This window comes from Aegilops tauschii, chromosome 6, assembly GCF_002575655.3.
Source record: "Aegilops tauschii subsp. strangulata cultivar AL8/78 chromosome 6, Aet v6.0, whole genome shotgun sequence".
In the NCBI taxonomy this organism is placed as follows: domain Eukaryota; kingdom Viridiplantae; phylum Streptophyta; class Magnoliopsida; order Poales; family Poaceae; genus Aegilops; species Aegilops tauschii.
In genome coordinates, this window is record NC_053040.3 from 277,152,041 (window position 1) to 277,175,708 (window position 23,668).

A 23,668-nucleotide genomic window follows, 5' to 3' on the forward strand; every position below is an offset into this window, starting at 1 on the left:
CAAAGGCGTCGGTGTCCGCGTACTCCGAGTTGACACCCTTGCCGCCTGCCCTCTTCCTCTTCCGCAGCCTCCCGACGCCAGCCGCCCAAGGAGACGGCCCCGAGAAGTTCAAGGAGTTGGCCCCTCTCCCGGCAAAACTCCACCGGAGGAGCGGCGAGGTGCAGATCCTGCTGCTGCCGCACCCGCCCAGGCGCGGGGCATCCGACGCCTAGTCGGACTCGTCCCCGTCATCTGCCCCCCGTCCTCCTCGTCACTTTCGCTCGAGGAAGAGCTTCCATCGTCGGAGTCTTCGTCAGAGGAGCTCTCCACGCAGCACTTCAGGCGAGTTCCAAAATCTCCGAAGACCTTGACGGAGAGCAGGCCGTCCTCCATTAATTTGAAGTAGAGGACAAGCCCCGCCGTCAGGCTGTGGATGCGAGCGAACATCTTCCATCCACGGAGGAGGTACATGACCCGAGCAGCCGGGAAGTCGACGTCGACCCGCGTGCCCCCATTCCCGCAGCCCCTCATGTGCAACCTAAGGGTCTGGGGCGGGTCACGCTCCATCTCCCGAGCAAACAGGGTGGGAAGACGAAGACGGCGACGTGGAGGCCGGTGTAGCCTGATGAAGAACTCACGGGGCTGGTCTCCAATGTGGCCCTTCGTCGAGAAAGGCATCATTGGTGGGGGCGAGGCCGCCGCGCCGCCCCGTCCTCCTCTTCCCCGAGCACCACGAGCTCTGCCACGGCCTTGCCCACGGCCTCGCTCCCTCCCCCTTCCCCTCATGGCCGGCTCCACGACCACGGGCTCAGGAGGAGGAGGGACGCACTGTCGAGCAGCGACCCTCGCCGCCACCATCGAGGGACCGGGGTTCCCCTTCTCCATAGAGGATGAGAGGAAGAAGCGGAAGCTGGAGGAGATAGAAGATAGAAGAGTGCGGGATGCCATCCCCCTTCCCTCTCCTTATAAAGGAGCGGGGTCGGGGCTCGGCCGCTCCGCTCGGCCAATCCAGCCACCGGAGGCGCAGGGAATCGAGACCGACCCGCTGCCCTAACCAGCGACAGCCCGGTTTCCCGCCTCCACTGCTTGCCACCCCAAGCGCATGAAGGACGCGTGGCAAACGTGCAGAACCGAGGGGACGGGTGAAGCGACCTCTCCCCACCCCGTGACCGTGGGGTCTGGACTCCTTGAAGACCGCAACCCGGCCCCATTCAGTAAATGGGCCGCGCCTTTACGCCTTTCCCTCTTCGTGGGGAAGGCGCGAGCCGCCCCTGTACCGCGATGTGACGCATGTGTGCGGGAACCGCCCCACGCATGCCCTCCACGTCACACGCGCACCCCTCCACGTCACGCATTCAACGCAGGTCGTGGGGAAGCGCAGCGGACGAAGAGTTACTGCGGTAAAGTCCGCCCCGCCTGCCCGCGCACCGTTCTGGGCCTGGCCCAACAACGTGTCGCGCTTATGTGTGGCCCAGGCCCAGGGGCTCCTGTCGGTGTACAAAAGTATGGGCTCTCCTTTTGACCCCTTTACTTGTGCACGGGCAGTTAGAGCCGCGCGCCACAGCAACACGTAGTAGGGGAAAGGAGGGAAGCCGGAGAAAAGCCGAAGTACAAGACAGCCAAGGCAACGCCAGGGCCAAGAACAGAAAGAAGCAGAGAGGCGAAGCAGGTTCCCCCGGCAAGATCCTTGCCGGGGGCAGTCTCAGCGGCCCCGGCAAGACCATTCCCGGGGCGGCTCGTCCTCACCAACAGAGTGAGCCACCCTTGAGCCCACGGGTTCCAACTCAACCAACCACGTTGGAACTAGGGCTCGGGAGGCACCTCCGTGGTAGCATGCAGATCTTTGTGAAGACAAGGAATATTCAAGATCAGATGAGGATTAAAAGACAACGATCCTCGGCAAGATCCTTGCCGAGGAGAGCCACAAGACCCCCGGCAAGATCCTTGCTGGGGACGACAGCACGCCGCGGCAAGACCCTTGCCGGGCCACCCGGCAAGGCCCTCACCGAAGACGCCAGCAGGGCCACTGCCAGCCCAGCACCAGCCAAGTCTCCACCGTCGTTCGCTTGCAGCTGCCAGCCCAACCAGCTGGGCAGGCACCTGCGTGGCGACATGCAGCTTCCAGGCCAACTCAGCAAGCGCCCGCCTGGCGGGATGCAGATCTTCGTGAAGGCCCTACCACCGTGCCACCTCAGCTGCCTGCCTGCCTACCTGGCGCCGCATGCATCGCTGGCCAGGGTGCGTGTCGAAGCGAGGAGGAGCGGCGCCGGACGGGACGGGCCTCATTCCCGTTCCCAATAAAGCAAGGGGACACCTAAGCGATGCATTAAATGCGTCGTGTCCTGTAATACGAGCGGTAAGCTCGCGGCACTGTACGCCTTTCCACCTCCTGTGTGCCACTGTTCCAGCCCCTTTCGACTATATAAGGAGGCCCTTGGCATACTGGAGGGGGATTCGGCTCTTTGAAACCACGCATCCACCATAGCTAGTTCAAGATCTTAAGAACTCTCTGAAATACAGCCACCAAAGCAGGACTAGGGTATTACGCACCCTCGCGGCCCGAACCTGGGTAAACGATCCTTGTGCTGACTGCTGATCCTGCTCTTCTCACAACCCTGCGCCCCGGCAACCGTAGTAGGGATTCTTGTGATCCCATAGGTGTCGTTTCCCACCGACATGGTTCTAAGCCATAAAGCATGGCACACTGAACTATCAAGTAGTCATCAGCTTTGCGCTGCCAGACGTTCTTAATGTCGTCAGTTGCATCTGCAGCAGGCCTGGCACCCAGCGGTGCTTCCAGGATGTAATTCTTCTGTGCAGCAATGAGGATAATCCTCAAGTTACAGACCCAGTCCGTCTAATTGCTACCATCATCTTTCAACTTTGCTTTCTCAAGGAACACATTAAAATTCAACAGAACAACAGCACGGGCCATCTATCTACAACAACATAGACAAGCAAAATACTATCAGGTACTAAGTTCATGATAAATTAAAGTTCAATTAATCATATTACTTAAGAACTCCCACCTATATTGGCATCCCTCTAATCATCTAAGTGATCACGTGATCCAAATCAACTAAACCATGTCCGATCATCACGTGAGATGGAGTAGTTTTCAATGGTGAACATCACTATGTTGATCATATCTACTATATGATTCACGCTCGACCTTTCGGTCTTTGTGTTCCGAGGCCATATCTGCATATGCTAGGCTCGTCAAGTTTAACCCGAGTATTCTGCGTGTGTAAAACTATCTTACACCCGTTGTATTTGAACGTAGAGCTTATCACACCCGATCATCACGTGGTGTGTCGGCACGACGAACTTTCGCAATGGTGCATACTCAGGGAGAACACTTATACCTTGAAATTTAGTGAGAGATCATCTTATAATGCTACCATCAATCAAAGCAGAATAAGATGCATAAAGGATAAACATCACATGCAATCAATATAAGTGATATGATATGGTCATCATCATCATGTGCCTTTGATCTCCATCTTCAAAGCACAATCGTGATCACCATCGTCACCGGCGCGACACCTTGATCTCCATCATAGCATCGTTGTCGTCTCGCCAACTATTGCTTCTACGACTATCGCTACCGCTTAGTGATAAAGTAAAGCAATTACAGGGTGATTGCATTGCATACAATAAAGCGACAACCATATGGCTCCTGCCAGTTGCCGATAACTCCGTTACAAAACATGATCATCTCATACAATAAATATAGCATCATGTCTTGACCATATCACATCACAACATGCCCTGCAAAAAGAAGTTAGACGTCCTCTACTTTGTTGTTGCAAGTTTTACATGGCTACTACAGGCTGAGCAAGAACCGTTCTTACCTACGCATCAAAACCACAACGATAGTTCGTCAAGTTAGTGTTGTCTTAACCTTCTCAAGGACCGGGCATAGCCACACTCGGTTCAACTAAAGTTGAAGAAACTGACACCCGCCAGCCACCTGTGTGCAAAGCACGTCGGTAGAACCAGTCTCGCGTAAGCGTACGCGTAATGTCGGTCCGGCCGCTTCATGCAACAATACCGCCAAACCAAAGTCTGACATGCTGGTAAGCAGTATGACTTGTATCGCCCACAACTCACTTGTGTTCTACTCGTGCATATAACATCAACGCATAAACCTGGCTCGGATGCCACTGTTGGGGAACGTAGTAATTTCAAAATTTTCCTACGCACACACAAGATCATGGTGATGCATAGCAACGAGAGGGGACAATGTCGTCCACGTACCCTCGTAGACCGTTCAGCGGAAGCGTTATGACAACGCGGTTGATGTAGTCGTACGTCTTCATGATCGACCGATCCTTAGTACCGAACGTACGGCACCTCCGCGTTCAGCACACGTTTAGCTCGGTGACGTCCCGCGATCTCATGATCCAGTAGAGCTTGAGGGAGAGTTTCGTCAGCACGACGGCGTGGTGACGATGTTGATGAAGCTACCGACGCAGGGCTTTGCCTAAGCACCGCTACGGTATGATCGAGGTGGATTATGGTGGAGGGGGCACCGCACACGGCTAAAAGATCAATAATCAATTGTTGTGTCCTTGGGGTGCCCCTCCCCCCGCCCCCGTATATAAAGGAGCTAGGTGGGAGGCGGCCGGCCAAGGAGGAGGGCGCGCCAAGGGGGGAGTCCTACTCCCACCGGGAGTAGGACTCCTCCTTTCCTAGTTGGAGTAGGAGAAGGGGGAAGGAGGAGACAGAGGGGAAAGAAAGGGGGGGCCGCCCCCCTCCTTGTCCAATTTGGACTAGAGGGGGAGGGGGTGCGTGGCCTGCCCTAGCCGCCCCTCCTCTTCTCCACTAAGGCCCATTAGGCCCAATATACTCCCCGGGGGGTTCCAGTAACCCCCCGATACTCCAGTATATATCCGAAACCTCCCGAACATTTTCGGTGTCCAAACATAGTCATCCAATATATCAATCTTTACGTCTCGACCATTTCAAGACTCCTCGTCGTGTCCGTGATCATATCCGGGACTCCAAACTACCTTTGGTACACTAAAACATATGAACTCATAACACCGATCATCACAGAACTTTAAGCGTGCGGACCCTACGGGTTCGAGAACTATGTAGACATGACCGAGACACATTTCCGGTCAATAACCAATAGCGGAACCTGGATGCTCATATTGGTTCCCACATATTCTACGAAGATCTTTATTGGTCAAACCGCATAACAACATACATTGTTCCCTTTGTCATCGGTATGTTACTTGCCCGAGATTCAATCGTCGGTATCTCAATACCTAGCTCAATCTTGTTACCGGCAAGTCTCTTTACTCGTTCCGTAGTGCATCATCCAGTAACTAACTCATTAGTCACATTGCTTGCAAGGCTTATAGTGATGTGCATTACCGAGAAGGGCCCAGAGATACCTCTCCGACAATCGGAGTGACAAATACTAATCTCGATCTATGTGAACTCAACAAGTACAATCGGAGACACCTGTAGAGCACCTTTATAATCACCCAGTTAGGTTGTGATGTTTGGTCGCACACAAAGTGTTCCTCCGGTAATCGGGAGTTGCATAATCTCATAGTCATAGGAACATGTATAAGTGATGAAGAAAGCAATAGCAGTAAACTAAACGATCAAGTGCTAAGCTAACGGAATGGGTCAAGTCAATCACATCATTCTCCTAATGATGTGATCCCGTTAATCAAATGACAACTCATGTCTATGGCTAGGAAACATAACCATCTTTGATCAACGAGCTAGTCAAGTAGAGGCATACTAGTGACACTGTGTTTGTCTACGTATTCACACATGTATTATGTTTCCGGTTAATACAATTCTAGCATGAATAATAAACATTTATCATGATATGAGGTAATAAATAATAACTTTATTATTGCCTCTAGGGCATATTTCCTTCATCACCCAGGCGCTCCGGGGGGCACGCGGGCGCGGCGGAGCCCGGTGCACGCCCCTGCGACAATCTGTGCCGTGGGCAGGTTGCAGAATGGTGCCGCACCCCTGCAGGTGGCGTCAATCAGCTCGGCGACCCGCTCCAGCAGGGCGTCGTGGCTACCCTCCGCCAACCTGCAACGCAGCAACTCTCACACCACGATGAGCGCGGCTCGCATGTTCGCCTGCTCCCAACGAGTGTGTAGTGTCATCGCCGCGGCGTACCCCGAAGATCGTGTGGTGGCGCGCGTACAACGTGGCGCGAGGGCGGGCGGCGCCAGCCCACGCCGCCCGCGTCCGGTGGTGTTGGGCGGCGTGCGGGCCGCTTGGAGCATGGTGTGGAGGTCTTCTTGGGTGGACGGCACCGCCCGGGCGGGCCAAGCATCCCAGTGCTCGGCGTGAGCCCTCGAATCGTCAGCCATCAGAACCGCAGGGTGATGGCAGGCCGACTGGAAGAATAGAGGCTCCGACGCACCCCTACCGGCGTGCCCAATGTCGGATTCCGGGCTCCGTAGACCCTTGAGAGGTTTGAACTCAGGGGTGCATGCGAAGAACTCACCCTCCCCAGTCTGCTTGCCCACTAATCCCATGGCATAGCTCGCCGAACTGAATGGACAAGGGCACAACAATTTACCCAGGTTCGGGCCACCTTTCGGTGTAAAACTATACTCCTGCTTTGTGGTGGATTGGCCTCGTGGGGCTGAGGATGAGCTAGTACAGTAGAGAACAGCCTCAGGAGGAGAGGTGTTCTTGTGCTCGATGAGCTGGTGGTGAGAGGATGATCTGAATGATCCGTGCCCCTCTATGGTGGTGGCTAAGTCCTATTTATAGTGGCCTTGGTCCTCTTCCCAAATGTAAGGCGGGAAGGGATCCCACAACGGCCAAATTTGAAGGGAGACAACTAGTACATGCTATCCTGACAAAAGTAGTCTTCGCCTGCCAAAAGCTTCTGGTCATGACGCCACGGTGGGCTCGGCGATGACCTCCACTCTGTCGTCCTGGCGGTCTTGGTCTTGTTGCACTGAAATGGAAACCATTGCTTGATTCCTTGGGACTCCGCACCTGCGCTTGCCTCCTTAGAACCAAAGAGGAAACTGGTACACCGCGCCCGCTGGCGCCCGCCTGGCCTTGGTCGTCATGGCTCATGTCATCTGAACCTCGTGAGGAGCATCTTGCATAGATATCTCCGCTCCTCGGGAGCCAGCCTAAGGAGGCCGCCCCTCGAGGAGGTCTTGGTGTCGTCTGCCTCGCGAGGCTTGGCCCCTCGCGAGGGTCTTGGGTTGTTGATCCTGAAGCTGGGCCATACCAGGCCGTCAATGGAGCCACGTCATGCGGTGCAGGCAGGCAAGTCTGGTCACCCCCGGTCCAAGGACGCTGACAAAAACAATGTCGTTGCACTAGGTAATGATTGTTGAGTTTGTATTAGAACAACTATCCAGACAACTTTGAAAAATCTGAGATGTGATACCAAAACATACTACACACATACAAAACATATTCAAAAACAACGTTAAACAAAAAAAGTAAGTACTCTGACTGCAACTCGCACCCAAAAAAGAAAGATGAATGCATTTCACAGTAGTAAACATAAGCGATACCCATGTGTCCACATGCAGTCCACAAGAGTAATTATAGAAAAAGACCATTAATATTAATATTTCTAAAAAAGTATAATCCCCAGACCATTCTAAACAAAGGTGAATGCAGTTCATCAAAGTAATATCAGGTACTTCACAAAGTGTGTACATGAAGTGCAGCACATGCTTAAATGAAGCACGAGAGGGGCTGCAGCCACTTTCGTGCAGTGCACAACACACAGACTTATTACACGCAGTGCAGTGCACAACGTTGGTACAAGCAGTACAAATGACATTATTTGTACTACCACGAATACATGTACTGCAAAAGAAAAAATGCTTGAAATACGAAAAAATTGACCACCCAGGTGCAACCAGGCCCCAGCCAGTCTCGTAGTAGGTCTGCGCCCACAGTAGGCGAGTCGTTCTAAGGCACAATGCATGGGGCCGGGCATACATGGGCCCACAAGTCAGAGAGGATAGAGCAGTGAGCGCCGTGTTTAAGCGCACAAGTAAGTAACCAGAGGATTTCGATACGGCTGCCTCGCCAGCGCTTATAAACAGGTCGAGCGCGCTCTCCGTGGGCGAGGTGGGACCAAACCTTACCGCTCACACACAGCGCAAGAGCAAACCACCCCGTACAGGCCGACTTGGGCTGAATGCGTCTTACACCCCAACGGACCCAACACATTCTCACAGCCTAAAACCAAGAAGCCCCACGACACGCAAGTAGCACGCAACTCCAGTTCCCTCGCACCTATAAAATGTAGTCCGCTGTGCAGTTTTGTATGGGAAGAAGATGTGCTGTCAATTAAGCATTGTAGTTCGCTTAGACGATTGTTTTTTCCAGGCAACCGCAAACACTACCACTTGGCGGTTGCCACGGCAAACTAAAACAGCGAGCACACGTCCACGACCCACACTACCACGGCTAGCCCGCGTCAAACCGGCTCGACCACTTGGCGATTGATTTTTCTTGGCTACCACGTCACAACCCCCGGCCACACCCTAGCTTGGTTTACAGGTGAGGGAGTCCTGGATTATGGGGTCCTCGGGAGGCCGGGCTGTGTGATACGGGCCAGACTGCTGGGTCATCAAGATACAAGGAAGAAGGTTCTCCCTGTGTTCGGACAGGACTCTCCTTTGCGTGGATGGCAAGCTTGGCGTCCGGATGTGTACTTTCCTTTCTCTGTAAACCGACTCTGTACAAAACTAGGCCCCTCCAGTGTCTATATAAACTGGAGGGTTTAGTCCATGGAGGCTATCAGAATTTACATAGGCTAGACATCTAGGGTTTACCAATTACGATCCCGAGGTAGATCAACTCTTGTAACCCCTAAGCTCATCAAAGTCAATCAAGCAGGAAGTAGGGTATTACTTCCATTAAGAGGGCCTGAACCTGGGTAAACATCGTGTCCCATTGTCCCCTGTTACCTTTGATCTTCAGACGCACAGTTCGGGATCCCCTACCCGACATCGGCCGGTTGTGACACCGATATTGGTGCTTTCATTAAGAGTTCCACTGTCTCATCGACGGTAGGATCAATGGCTCGCCTAGTCATTAACAACAACATTACCTCTGGAAGGGCCCTAGCTCCAGGCCAGGTCCTCCATCTCGGCGGTTTTACCATGGGCGCCCGCTTGGCCGTTAAGCCTAAGGCAGCCCCCGAAATCGCTAAAAATCATCTTTGCATCGGCCTTGAACACCCCAAAAAGATGGATCCATCGGATATCTCGTCCTTAAACGAGCTACTAGATCGCATTGCCGCCCTGGGGGTTGCAACAGACTACGATCGGATTGGGCTTAAACCCGATCAAAGGGAAATCAAGTCCCTGCGATCACCCATCTGGTAGCGGTCGTGGAGGAACAAGCCAAGAATACTTCTCCCCTTAAGTTAAGAACAAGCTATGTTCGGATTTTCGAGCCCTGCAAGCCGGATACCCATCTTCAGGAAGAGACCTCATGTCCTCCGAACATAGAACCGGGCATTGATCCCAAAAGCCACCAGGACACTCCGGATCCTGGCTCGGTGACCTCGCAAATTCTTCAAACTCCGGATGCAATAGTGGGTCAGGGTTCGGATTTCAGCCCGCCGACCCACCACAAGCAATGTTACCCAAGCAATTCTGGTCCTCCAGACGTATGCGACCTAATGTATGTGCGGCAGCAACCTCAGGAAACAGTCCATCACTTCTGGGCCCGATTCCTCCTTGTTAAGAACAAGATTAAAGATTGCTATGACGCCGACGCAGTTTCAGTATTTTTTCGCAACTGTACGGACGAGGGAATCCTCAACACCCTCAACCGCCACCGCATACTGCACTTTGCAGATTTGGCACTTATCGTATAGGACTTACCGGAATTGTTATATGTTGTTTCCGGCCTCATTTAAACTTGCTTTGATGTGTTGCTCTTGTATGCATCATCTCTTGCCATGAGTAGCTTCATGTAGCCTCGTCATGCATCATACTTGGTTGAGCATCATGTCTTGTTTATGTGTTGAGTGTTTACCGTGTTGTTTGCTTCTTTCCGGTTGTGCTCCTTCTCGTTAGTTCCTGTTTCGTTGCGATCGTGAGGATTCGTTCATCTTCGTGGCTTCATCTTCTTCATGGATTCGTTCTTCTTCCTAGCGGGATTTCAGGCAAGATGACCGTCACCTTGGATCTCACTACTATCATTGCTATGCTAGTTGCTTCGTTCTATCGCTATGCTGTGCTACCTATCACTTGCTCTTCAAGCCTCCCAAATTGCCATGAACCTCTAACCTTTGTCACCCTTCCTAGCAAACCATTGTTTGGCTATGTTACCGCTTTTGCTCAGCCCCTCTTATAGCGTTGCTAGTTGCAGGTGAAGATGAAGAAGTTTGCTCCATGTTGGAACATGGATGTCATGTTTATGTTGGGATACCACAATATCTCTTATTTCATTAATGCATCTATATACTTGGTAAAGGGTGGAAGGCTCGGCCTTATGCCTGGTGTTTTGTTCCACTCTTGCCGCCCTAGTTTCCGTCATACCGGTGTTATGTTCCTTGATTTTGCGTCCCTTACGCGGTTGGGTGATTATGGGACCCCCTTGAAAGTTCGCTTTGAATAAAACTCTTCCAGCAAGGCCCAACCTTGGTTTTACATTTGCCTCGCCTAGCCTTTTTCCCTTGGGAGTCGCGCATCCCGAGGGTCATCTTTATTTACCCCCCCCCCCCCGGGCCAGTGCTTGTCTAAGTGTTGGTCCAAACTAGAGCACCGTGCGGGACCATCCCTTGGCAACTTGGGTTACGTCGGTACCTGTACGCTTCGCTTATCCGGTGTGTCCTAAGAACAAGATACGTGCGACTCCTATCGGGATTGTCGACACATCGTGCTGGTCATGTTTTACCATTGTCGAAATGTCTTGTAAACCGGGATTCCGAGACTGATCGGGTCTTCTCGGGAGAAGGAATATCCTTCGTTGACCGTGAGAGCTTATAATGGGCGAAGTTGGGACACCCCTGCAGGGTATTATCTTTCGAAAGCCGTGCCCGCGGTTATGTGGCAAATGGGAATTTGTTAATGTCCGGTTGTAGAGAACTTGACACTTGACCTTAATTGACGTGTGTAGCCATGATGGTCTCTTCTCGGCGGAGTCCGGGAAGTGAACATGGTTTTTGGGTTATGTTTGACGTAAGTAGGAGTTCAGGATCACTTCTTGATCATTGCTAGCTTCACGACCGTTCCGTTGCTTTAATTCTCGCTCTTATTTGCATATGTTAGCCACCATACTTGCTTAGTCGCTGCTGCAACCTCACCACTTTACCCCTTCCTTACCCTTTAAGCTTTGCTAGTATTGATACCCATGGTAATGGGATTGCTGAGTCCTCGTGGCTCACAGATTACTACACCACCAGTTGCAGGTACAGGTTTTGCGATGATCATGACGCGAGAGCGATGTTACTTGTTTTGGAGTTCTTCTTCTGCTTCTTCTTCGATCAGGGGATAGGTTCCAGGTCGGCAGCTTGGGCTAGCAGGGTGGATGTCGTTTGAGCTTCTGTTTGTGTTTCCTCTGTAGTCGGATGTTGATCTCTTCTATGATATGGTTGTATTCTTGGGGCATTTGTGCCTTTTGTATGTATCCCCATCTATTATGTAATGTTGATGTAATGATATCCTCCTTGCAAAAGCGTCTTCAAGATGCGCTTCTATCCTTGGTGGGACCTTCGAGTTCCTTTAGGATAGGGTCGCATCTTGGGCGTGACAGCAGGCGTGCCCCCTACCCTCGTGGGCAGGGTGTGGGTCCCCTTACGTGGATTTTTCTTCCAGTATTATTCTTATTTTCCAGATAGATGTTCCGTGGAGTTTCAGGTCATTCCGAGAACTTTTGTTTCTGCACATAAATAACACCATGGAAAGTCTGCTGAAAACAGCGTCATTTCGGGTTAGTTCCATTCAAATCATGCAATTTAGAGTCCAAAACAAGGGCAAAAGTGTTTCGAAAAGTAGATACGACGGAGACGTATCAACTCCCCCAAGCTTAAACCTTTGCTTGTCCTCAAGAAATTCAGTTGACAAAATGAAAGTGATAAAGAAAAAACTTTTACAAACTCTGTTTGCTCTTGTTGTTGTAAATATGTAAAGCCAGCATTCAAGTTTTCAGCAAAGATTATGACTAACCACATTCACAATAACTCTTAGGTCTCATGTTTACTCATATCAATAGCATAATCAACTAGCGAGCCATAATAATAAATCTCGGATGACAACACTTTCTCAAAACAATCATGATATGATATAATAAGATGGTATCTCGCTAGCCCTTTCTGAGACCGCAAAACATAAATGCAGAGCACCTTCAAAGATCAAGGACTGACTAGACATTGTAATTCATGGTAAAAGAGATCCAGTCATAGTCATACCCAACATAAATTAATAGTAATGGATGCAAATGGCAGCTACGCTCTCCAGCTAGTGCTTTTTAATAAGAGGGTGATGACTCAACATAAAAGTAAATAGATAGGCCCTTCGCAGAGGGAAGCAGGGATTTGTAGAGGTGCTAGAGCTCGATTTTGAAATAGAGATAAATAATATTTTGAGCGGCATACTTTCATTGTCAACATGACAACCAAGAGATGGCGATATCTTCCATGCGACACACATTATAGGCGGTTCCCAAACATAATGGTAAAGTTTATACTCCCCCTCCACCAACAAGCATCAATCCATGGCTTGCTCGAAACAACGAGTGCCTCCAACAAGCAACAGTCCCAGGGGGAGTTTTGTTTGCAATTATTTTGATTTAGTTTGCATAAAGCATGGGACTGGGCATCCCGGTGACCAGCCATTTTCTAGTGAATGAGGAGCGGAGTCCACTCCTCTTGAGAATAACCCTCCTAGCATGGAAGATACGGGCAGCCCTAGTTGATACATGAGCTATTCGAGCATACAAAACAGAATGTTTATTTGAAGGTTTAGAGTTTGGCACATACAAATTTACTTGGAACGGCAGGTAGATACCGCATATAGGAAGGTATAGTGGACTCATATGGAATAACTTTGGGGTTTAAGGGAGTGGATGCACAAGCAGTATTCCCGCTTAGTACAAGTGAAGGCTAGCAAAAGACTTGGAAGCGACCAACTAGAGAGCGACAACAGTCATGAACATGCATTAAAATTAATAAACATTGGATGCAAGCATGAGTAGGATATAATCCACCATGAACATAAATATCATGAAGGCTATGGTGATTTGTTTCAACTACATGTGTGAACATGTGCCAAGTCAAGTCACTTAAATCATTCAAAGGAGGATACCACCCCACTATACCACATCACAACCATTTTAATAGCATGTTGGCACGCAAGGTAAACCATTATAACTCATAGCTAATCAAGCATGTCACAAGCAACTATGATCTCTAATTGTCATTGCAAACATGTTTATTCATAATAGGCTGAATCAGGAACGATGAACTCATCATATTTACAAAAACAAGAGAGGTCGAGTTCATACCAGCTTTTCTCATCTCAGTCAGTCCATCATATATCATCATAATTGCCTTTCACTTGCACGACTGAAAAAAGTGAATAATAATAAGAGTGCACGTGCATTGGACTAAGCTGGAATCTGCGAGCATTCAATAAACAGGAGAAGACAAGTCAATATGGGCTCTTGGTTAAATCAACAATAATGCATATAAGAGCCACTTCAACAATTTAATCATGGTCTTCCCCTATCGACCCCCAAAGAAAAGAAAAGAAAAGAAATAAAATTATTTACACGGGAAAGCTCCCAACAAGCAAAAAGAACAACATGAAATCTTTTTGGGTTTTCTTTTAATTACTACTACTACAGCAAGAAAGTAAACTAGCTAGAGGCTATTACTATTTTTTTTGTTTTTCTTAAGATTTATCAAACACACAAGAAGAAAGCAGGAAAAAGAAAATAAACTAGCATGGATATTACAGTGAAAGAGTATGAGCACTGACATCTAGCAATGAGTGTGTGTGAACATAAATGTAATGCCGGTGGGAAATACGTACTCCCCCAAGCTTAGGCTTTTGGCCTAAGTTTGTTCATTGCCACGGACGGCCTGGCGGATATCCGTAGTTGTAGCCGGTGTCATACTGAGATGCAGTGGCTATCGCCTCCTAAGCTTCAGCGTGGCGGTGAGCTGCCTCCGCCCTCCTCTCGTACTCATCTGCCTCCTCTCTGGTAATAACATATCTTCCTTTTTCCTGATAATCAAAGTAGGCAGGAGCAGGGAGAGTAATACGGACAGCACGACGTCTGTCAAAGATTAAGCGATACTGGAGAGGTGATTCATTCCTCTCGACAAACTGGTGGTGGACCATAGCATTATAGTCTAAATAAGTAGGAGGCAACTCAATATCATCCTCACGGAAGTCCACACCAAGAAAATCAGCTAAGCGGGTTGCATAAATTCCACCAAAGAAAACTCCATTAAATCTATTATGATGCAACCTACGTGCAACAATGGCTCCCAAATTATAAGATTTGTCTCCTAATACGGCACTCCTAAGAATACTAAGGTCAGGGACACGCATATGACATGCTTCATCTTTACCATTTATGCACCTACCTATGAAGAGAGCAAAATAATGTATAGCAGGAAAATTAATGCTCCCTATGGTAGCTTGTGCTATATCTCTAGATTCCCCCACAGTTATACTAGCAAGAAAATTTCTAAATTCAGATTTGCGAGGTTCACTAGCACTACCCCATTGTGGAAGTTTGCAAGCAGTGGTAAAATCCTCTAAGTCCATAGTATAAGATTTTTCATAAAGATCAAACAGGACAGTTGGAGAATTACGTGAAGATGAAAATTCAAACCTCCTCACAAAGGAACTAGCGAGATAGTGGTACTGGCGGCATTTGTCTGCCTCAAAGCTCGCAAGATCAGCGTTACGCAAATATGCGTTAAATTCTTCCTTGATTCCCGCTCGATCCATAAAGTTCTCTGAAGGCCATTCACAAGGCCGCACTGGAGCGTCCCTTGGTGGCTCATCGTCAGCATCACGCATTGCAAGCCTGGGTCCTTGCTTCCTTGAAGAACCACCTTGGAATATTTTCCTAACTATATTTCTTCCTCTGAAAAATTTCTGAAATTTTTAGTAACTTCAAATAAAAGTAAACCAAACTCAACAAAATTGATAGCAACCACTCCTACAAGTGACTAGAGCCTATATCATGCATTAGAACTACTTGGAACCATATAAATTTGACATGCAAGCTCAAGAACATGGTCACCTAGGCAGCACAAATTTGCAATGAATAAAGCACTAGAACAAAAACTAATTGGACCAGTGGAGGAGTCACATACCAAGGAACAATCCCCCCAAGAAGTTTTGGGAGAGGTGCTTTGAGCAAGGAGATCAAAAATCATAGAAAAATGAGCTAGAACTCGTGCTTGAGCTGGATATTGGTGTTTGTGGGAGGAAGAAGAAGTGTGTGGGTGTAGGAATAAGTGGAGGGGAGCCACCGTGGGCCCATGAGGCAGGGGGCGCGCCCAGGGGGTAGGGCGGACCCTCCACCCTCGTGGCCAGGTGCTTGCCCCTTCTGCTGTGTTCTCAGTGCCAGATATTCTCAAATATTCCAGAAAAAATCATATTCCATTTTCAGGGCATTTGGAGAACTTTTATTTTAGAGGTATTTTTATATTGCACGGATAAATCAGAGAACAGACAGAAAAATACTATTTTTACTTTATTTCAACTAAATAACAGAAAGTAGAAAGAGGGTACAGAAGGTTGTGCCTTCTAGTTTCATCCATCTCATGCTCATCAAAAGGAATCCACTAACAAGGTTGATCAAGTCTTGTTAACAAACTCATTCCGAATAACATGGAACCGGAGAAATTTCGAATAACACTATGTTACCTCAACGGGGATATGCGCATCCCCTATAATAAGAATATCATATTTCTTCTTGACAGTAGGAAGAGGAAATTCAGAACCCCCAAAAATAATCGATGGAATTTTTCCAATAGAATTGATACTGTGAACTTGAGGTTGTTTCCTCGGAAAGTGTACCGTATGCTCATTACCATTAACATGAAAAGTGACATTGCCTTTGTTGCAATCAATAACAGCCCCTGCAGTATTCTTCCAAGAATAATAGGCATACTATCGTCCTCAGGAATATCAAGAATAACAAAGTCCGTTAAAATAGTAACGTTTGCAACCACAACAGGCACATCCTCACAAATACTGACAGGTATAGCAGTTGATTTATCAGCCATTTGCAAAGATATTTCAGTAGGTGTCAACTTATTCAAATCAAGTCTACGATATAATGAGAGAGGCATAACACTAACACCGGCTCCAAGATCACATAAAGCAGTTTTAACATAGTTTCTTTTAATGGAGCATGGTATAGTGGGTACTCCTGGATCTCCGAGTTTCTTAGGTATTCCACCCTTAAAAGTATAATTAGCAAGCATGGTGGAAATTTCAGCTTCTGGTATCTTTCTTTTATTTGTAACAATATCTTTCATGTACTTAGCATAAGGATTCATTTTGAGCATATCAGTCAATCGCATACGCAAAAAGATAGGTCTAATCATTTCAGCAAAGCGCTCAAAATCCTCATCATCCTTTTTCTTGGATGGTTTCGGAGGAAAAGGCATGGGTTTCTGAACCCATGGTTCTCGTTCTTTACCATGTTTCCTAGCAACAAAGTCTCTCTTATCATAACGTTGATTCTTTCATTGTGGGTTATCAAGATCAACAGCAGGTTCAATTTCTACATCATTATCATTACTAGGTTGAGCATCATCATGAACATCATCATTAACATTTTCAGTAGGTTCATGTTCATTACCAGATTGTGTTTCAGCATCAGAAATAGATATATCATTTGGATTCTCAGGTGGTTCAGCAATAGGTTCACTAGAAGCATGCAAAGTCCTATCATTTTTCTTTTTCTTCTTTTTAGATGGACTAGGTGCATCAATATTATTTCTCTGAGAATCTTGCTCAATTCTCTTAGGGTGGCCTTCAGGATACGAAGGTTCCTGAGTCATTTTACCAGTTCTAGTAACCACTCTAAAAGCATAATCATTTTTCTTACTATTCATTTCATTGAGCAAATCATTTTGAGCCTTAAGTACTTGTTCTACTTGAGTGGTAACCATAGAAGCATGTTTACTAATGAGTTTAAGTTCACCTTTAACATTAGCCATATAATCACCCAAGTGCTCAATCATATAAGCATTTTGTTTTAATTGTCTACCAAAATAAGCACTGAAATCTTCTTGCTTAACCATAAAGTTATCAAACTCATCCAAGCATTGGCAAGCAATTTTAGGAGGGATTTCAGCTTTATCTTATCTATAGAGAGAATTTACCTTTACTAATTGTGTCGGGTTATCAAGACCATGAGGTTCTTCAATAGGTAATGGATTAAGATCATAAGTTTCTTCAACAGGTGGTAGATTAAGACCATGTATTTCTTCAACAGGAGGTAAATTCTTAACATCTTCAGCTTTAATACCTTTTTCTTTCATAGATTTCTTTGCCTCTTGCATATCTTCAGGACTGAGAAATAGGACACCTCTTTTCTTTTGAGTTGGTTTAGGAATAGGCTCAGGAACTAGCTCAGGTAGTGTCCAATTATTTTCATTTGTCAACATATTATTCAATAGAATTTCAGCTTCATCCGGTGTTCTTTCCCTGAAAACAGAACCAGCACAACTATCGAGGTAATCTCTGGAAGCATCAGTTAGTCCATTAAAAAAGATATCAAGTATTTCATTTTTCTTGAGGGGATGATCAGGCAAAGCATTAAGTGACTTGAGAAGCCTCCCCCAAGCTTGTGGGAGACTCTCTTCTTCAATTTGCACAACATTATATATATCCCTCAAAGCAGCCTGTTTCTTATGAGCAGGGAAATATTTAGCAAAGAAGTAATAGATCATATCCTGGGGACTACGCACACAACCGGGATCAAGAGAATTAAACCATATCTTAGCATCACCCTTTAATGAGAACGAAATTATTTTAAGGATATATAGGTAGCGAGATTTCTCATCATTAGTGAATAGGGTGGCTATATCATTTAATTTAGTAAGATGTGCCACAACAGTTTCAGATTCATAGCCATGAAAAGGATCAGATTCAACCAAAGTAATTATATCAGGATCAACAGAGAATTCATAATCCTTATCAGTAACACAGATAGGTGAAGTAGCAAAATCAGGGTCAGGTTTCATTCTAGCATTAAGAGATTGCTGCTTCCATTTAGCTAGTAACCTCTTGAGTTCATATCTATCCTTGCAAGCTAAAATAGCTAAAGCAGCTTCTTTTTCAAAAACATAACCCTCGGGAATAACAGGCAAGTCTTCATCATCACTTTCATCAATATAATCAGTTTTAATAATTTCTTTCTCTCTAACCCTAGCAATTTGTTCATCAAGAAATTCACTAAGTGGCACAGTAGTATCAAGCATAGAAGTAGTTTCATCATAAGTATCATGCACAGCAGAAGTGGCATTATCAATAACATGCGACATATCAGAACGAATAGCAGAAGCAGGTTTAGGTGTCGCAAGCTTACTCAAAACAGAAGGTGAATCGAGTGCAGAGCTAGATGGCAGTTCCTTACCTCCCCTCGTAGTTGAGGGATAAATTGTTGTCTTAGCGTCTTTCAAGTTCTTCGTAGTGACCAGCAGATATAAATCCCAAGTGACTCAAAGAATAGAGCTATGCCCCCCGGCAACGGCGCCAGAAAATAGTCTTGATAACCCACAAGTATAGGGGATCGCAACAGTTTTCGAGGGTAGAGTATTCAACCCAAATTTTTTTATTCGACACAAGGGGAGCCAAAGAATATTCTCAAGTATTAGCAGTTGCGTTGTCAATTCAACCACACCTAGATAACTTAGTATCTGCAGTAAAGTATTTAGTAGCAAAGTAGTATGGAAGTAACGGTAACGGAAGTAGCGGTAGCAAAAGTAATATTTTTGGTGATGGAGAATTATGCCGGATGTGGTTCATCATGTAACAATCATAACATAGGGTGACACAGAACTAGCTCCAATTCATCAATGTAATGTAGGCATGTATTCCGAATATAGTCATACGTGCTTATGGAAAAGAACTTGCATGACATCTTTTGTCCTACCCTCCCGTGGCAGCGGGGTCCTAATGGAAACTAAGGGATATTAAGGCCTCCTTTTAATAGAGTACGTGAACAAAGCATTAGCACATAGTGAATACATGAACTCCTCAAACTATGGTCATCACCGGGAGTGGTCCCGATTATTGTCGCTTCGGGGCTGCCGGATCATAACACATAGTAGGTGACTATAGACTTGCAAGATAGGATCAAGAACTCACATATATTCATGAAAACATAATAGGTTCAGATCTGAAATCATGGCACTCGGGCCCTAGTGACAAGCATTATGCATAGCAAAGTCATAGCAACATCAATCTCAGAACATAGTGGATACTAGGGATCAAAACCTACAAAAACTAACTCGATTACATGATAGATCTCATCCAACCCATCACCGTCCAGCAAGCCTATGATGGAATTACTCACGCACGGCGGTGAGCATCATGAAATTGGTGATGGAGGATGGTTGATGATGACGACAGCGACGAATCCCCCTCTCCGGAGCCCCGAACGGACTCCAGATCAGCCCTCCCGAGAGGTTTTAGGGCTTGTCGGCGGCTCCGTATCGTAAAACGCGATGATTCCTTCTCTTTGATTTTTTTTCTCCCCGAAAGTGAATATATGGAGGTTGAGTTGAGGTCGGTGGAGCGTCAGGGGGCCCACGAGGTAGGGGGGCCGGCGTGCCCCCCACCCTCATGGGCAGGGTGTGGGTGCCCTGACGTGGATTTTTCTTCCAGTATTTTTGTTATTTTCCAAATAGATGTTCCGTGGAGTTTCAGGTCATTCCGAGAACTTTTGTTTCTGCACATAAATAACACCATGGAAAGTCTGCTGAAAACAGCGTCAGTCCGGGTTAGTTCCATTCAAATCATGCAAGTTAGAGTCCAAAACAAGGGCAAAAGTGTTTGGAAAAGTAGATACGATGGAGACGTATCACGTACCAGGCCCGCACGATCGAATGCTCACCTTTCTTCCTGGTGTACGACACAGAGGCTGGCTTGCCCTGCGACATTATGCATGACTCACCTCGAGTGCACATGTATGAAGAGAGAGAAGCCGAGCTCGATCGGCAGGGCGACCTAGATGGCCTGGAGGAGGAGCGCGATGTCGCAAAAGCCCGTTCCGCATTCTATCAACAACAAGCTCGGAGATACCAAAGCAGAGAAGTGCGGGCAAAGACTTATAATGTCAGTGAGCTCATTTTACGCCTCCCAGAGAAGAAAAGGGATAGGCTAAAACCAAAATGGGAGGGTCCCTTCATTATAGATGAAGTTCTCACTAGAGGAGCCTACCGCCTTCGCAATGCATCGGATAATCGCTTAGAGCCGAACCCTTGGAACGCTGCTCGGCTCCGAAGATTCTACACATAAGTCCGGCCATACTTCTTATTCGTTCCTTTGTCTCTTTTCCAATTTGTTTTTTCGTTTTTATACATTACCCATACTGTGTTCGGATAAGCCGAACACTTGAGGGGTATACATCCTTACATGTACACACCCCACCATGACTGGGGGCTTCCGTAAGTAGAAGCTTATTATTATCCCGAGGCTAGAGCTCACAATATATGTGTCGTTTGCGGATATACATCATTTTTTCCATTATATGCACATCTATGACTTAAGTTTTTTGCCAAGCTGGGTTGTCTTGCTCCTGTGCTTATTCCCTACGTTCCCGATTGTTCGGCTAGGATATAAAGGGAGAACCTCTGTGATTGTTACAAACGGGTTATCCGGACATGTACCTCAGACGGGTGAAGCAGAAAGCTAGCCTTCTTAAGGTAATAATTGGCCGGCAATCAAACGACAGATTGTTGCCGTATTGCAACTACTTTAAACACTGCGAGACAGTTTTTCCATATTACAGATCACACACTCTGGCACGTGTAATCATAGAATGCCGACCCAAGGAAAGGAACCCTTAATGGAACTATTTTCCTTGGAAGATGTTTCTTACATACGTAATATAACATACATCCGAACTCAATTTTTTGTCTCTTCGAGCACAATGACTGGGTGGCCTGGTCTCCGGATATGATAAATACTTCCTTTTCATTTTAAGTATCCGGAAACACTCCACCATTTTGGTTTGGAGGTTATAGCTGAAAACCTGCGATGACAAAATCATTTCACTTGTTCGGATCAAACCAAAAGGTTGATCATAAATGTACATTGATACATTAAGTCAAAAACCTATTCCTTATCTATTCCATCAATAAGAATGTCTAACCTACAATCTTCCTGCGAATATTTCGCAGCTATCATTACTTGATTATACACCAAATTTAATGGGATTTCTTTCGCATCTGGCCCCTGTGGCCCTAGTCGAGCCATATGGTTTGGGTCCAGTTTAGTGAAGCGTGTCTTCACCATGGCCCAGGCCTCTCGTGCGCCTTCACGGCAGGCGGATGTCTTCCATAGCTCGAACCTGCGCCAGGCACCTTTGAATAGGTTTGCCAGGCCCTCCATACTTTCTGGAGGGGTATCAGACGGCCATAACGCCTTCACCGTACTCTTCATGGCTTTCCGGGCCCGGGCATGTACTGAGGAGTACTCCTTCAGCACGTCGCCTTGAAATCCGGATACTTCCTCTTCCGGCCGGCCAGTTAATAGGCCTACAGAAACAGAGTCATGATATTCCGCATAATGGACTAAACATGAGCACCTATGGTGGTTCTAAATAAGAGTGGAAGACATACCAAACATGCCGCCCTTTAGTTTTTCATTTTCCTTTTGAACGGCCGATAGCTGAGCCTTCAAGCTCTCTATCTCTTCAGATTGTTTGTCCTTTTCCTCCTCAAGATTTTTCTCCCTAGATGCGCCTGTCGTGGTCTCTTTCAATTCCGCTAGTTCGGCGGTGACCGCATTCAGTTCCGCCTGGTTTGTTTCAGCTCCTGGGCTAGCATAGTGTTCATTTCTTTCAGAACCTACAAAAATTATCGATCCTTAAATCGGTGTGCTTCACTGTTTCAAGTCTCGGGGGCTACTGGCATATGACCATACAAATTGCATCAAATTTGACCTGTATATCCTTCAAGAACAGCTGAATGACTCTGAAAAGTCCGTCTCGAGCGGCTCGGATATATGCATCTAGCAAACTCAGTGTGGCAAACTCTTGATCGGAAAAGGACCGAGCACGCATAGCCTCCTTTAATCGACGGTGATTCATCATGCTCTCCACTTCGGAATTCATGACTGATACGTCATCTGAATCCTCTTGAGGAGGTGGAACGGGCATTGCATCGGCTCGCGTCCTAGTTGACGAGTGCGGCACCGGATCAGTGGACATTTGGCTAATCGAGCGTTTTCCCACCGTTTGCCGCGTACTCCTCCTGATGTCAATGGTAAAAAGGGAGACTTTTAACAACCCAGACTCATGCCTAGGCATGTATTGAAGTACACGTACCTCTTGGAAGAATGTGAGGTCTCCGTAGTACTCCCGGTCCCTTTTCATTTTGAACGACGGCCTTGTGTAGGGGCCGCCCTTGAGGAGATTCGGTCCCTAGAGTGCCGATCCTGTTAAAATCCGGATCAGTACAACGGGTAAGGATACAGATAAGGATCTCCTTTTAAGAAGCCTCCAGATACTCACGATGCAGAAGGGATAGAGGCAAGGGTAGTCGGCGGTGATAGCCACTTACGAACCGTCAAGGCTTGCTTGATAGAATACCCCATCGTCAAATTCTATATATATGTCCAGATCCTCGCAAAAGCCAGGATCTTTATCATGATTATGATCCTCTGGCTGGGGAGCAGGACAGTGGACGTCCTCGGACATCTTCCTCCATAACTGTTGATGGAAACAAAGGGCAAATTGGATTAGTGAATGTAACGAAATAAAATAAATACAGGCGATCGAGATCTTACCCATTCAATAGGGGTGTACATAGAATAACCCTCTCGACAGTTTAACCGGAGAAAATCTTCTTTCTCGCCCTTATACAGATCAGCCAAAATGGAGTCCAGTTCGGCTGGGGTATCCGAACCCTTCCGTCTATAACGAGACGCGTCGTCTTCTCTGTTGTAGCACCATAAGGGAGTTACTCTGGCTTGAAGAGGCTGGACACACCTCTTTATTGCAATGTCCATGACCTCAACTATCGAGAGCTCGGTATGGGTTAGCAACCTAACCTTGCTGACCAACCTCTTTATCTCCGCATTGTCCTCTTCCTTGGGACTTCGGGGACACCAGTTGAGGCGCTTCTTTAAAGGAGCACTAAAAAATTCGGGGAGACCATGCCGAACTGGGTCCGGCAGCAGGACATCGTCTATGTAGGACCATTCTGAAGGCCATTGTCGGTATGCTTCTTTGGGAGTCCCTATGAGGTATTCGGATCAGGCTATACGCCATACTTCGGCACCACCCACTTCAAATATGGAGCCTCCTCAATGATGGGGAACAAGGCAAAAGAACTTCCTCCATAATTCAAAATGGGACTTGATGCCTAAGAATAGCTCGCAGAGGGCAACGAAGCCTGAGATGTGCAGAATTGAACCTGGTGTAAGGTTGTGTAGTTGGATGCCGGAAAATTCCAATAACCCCCTAAGAAAGGGATGGATTGAGAATC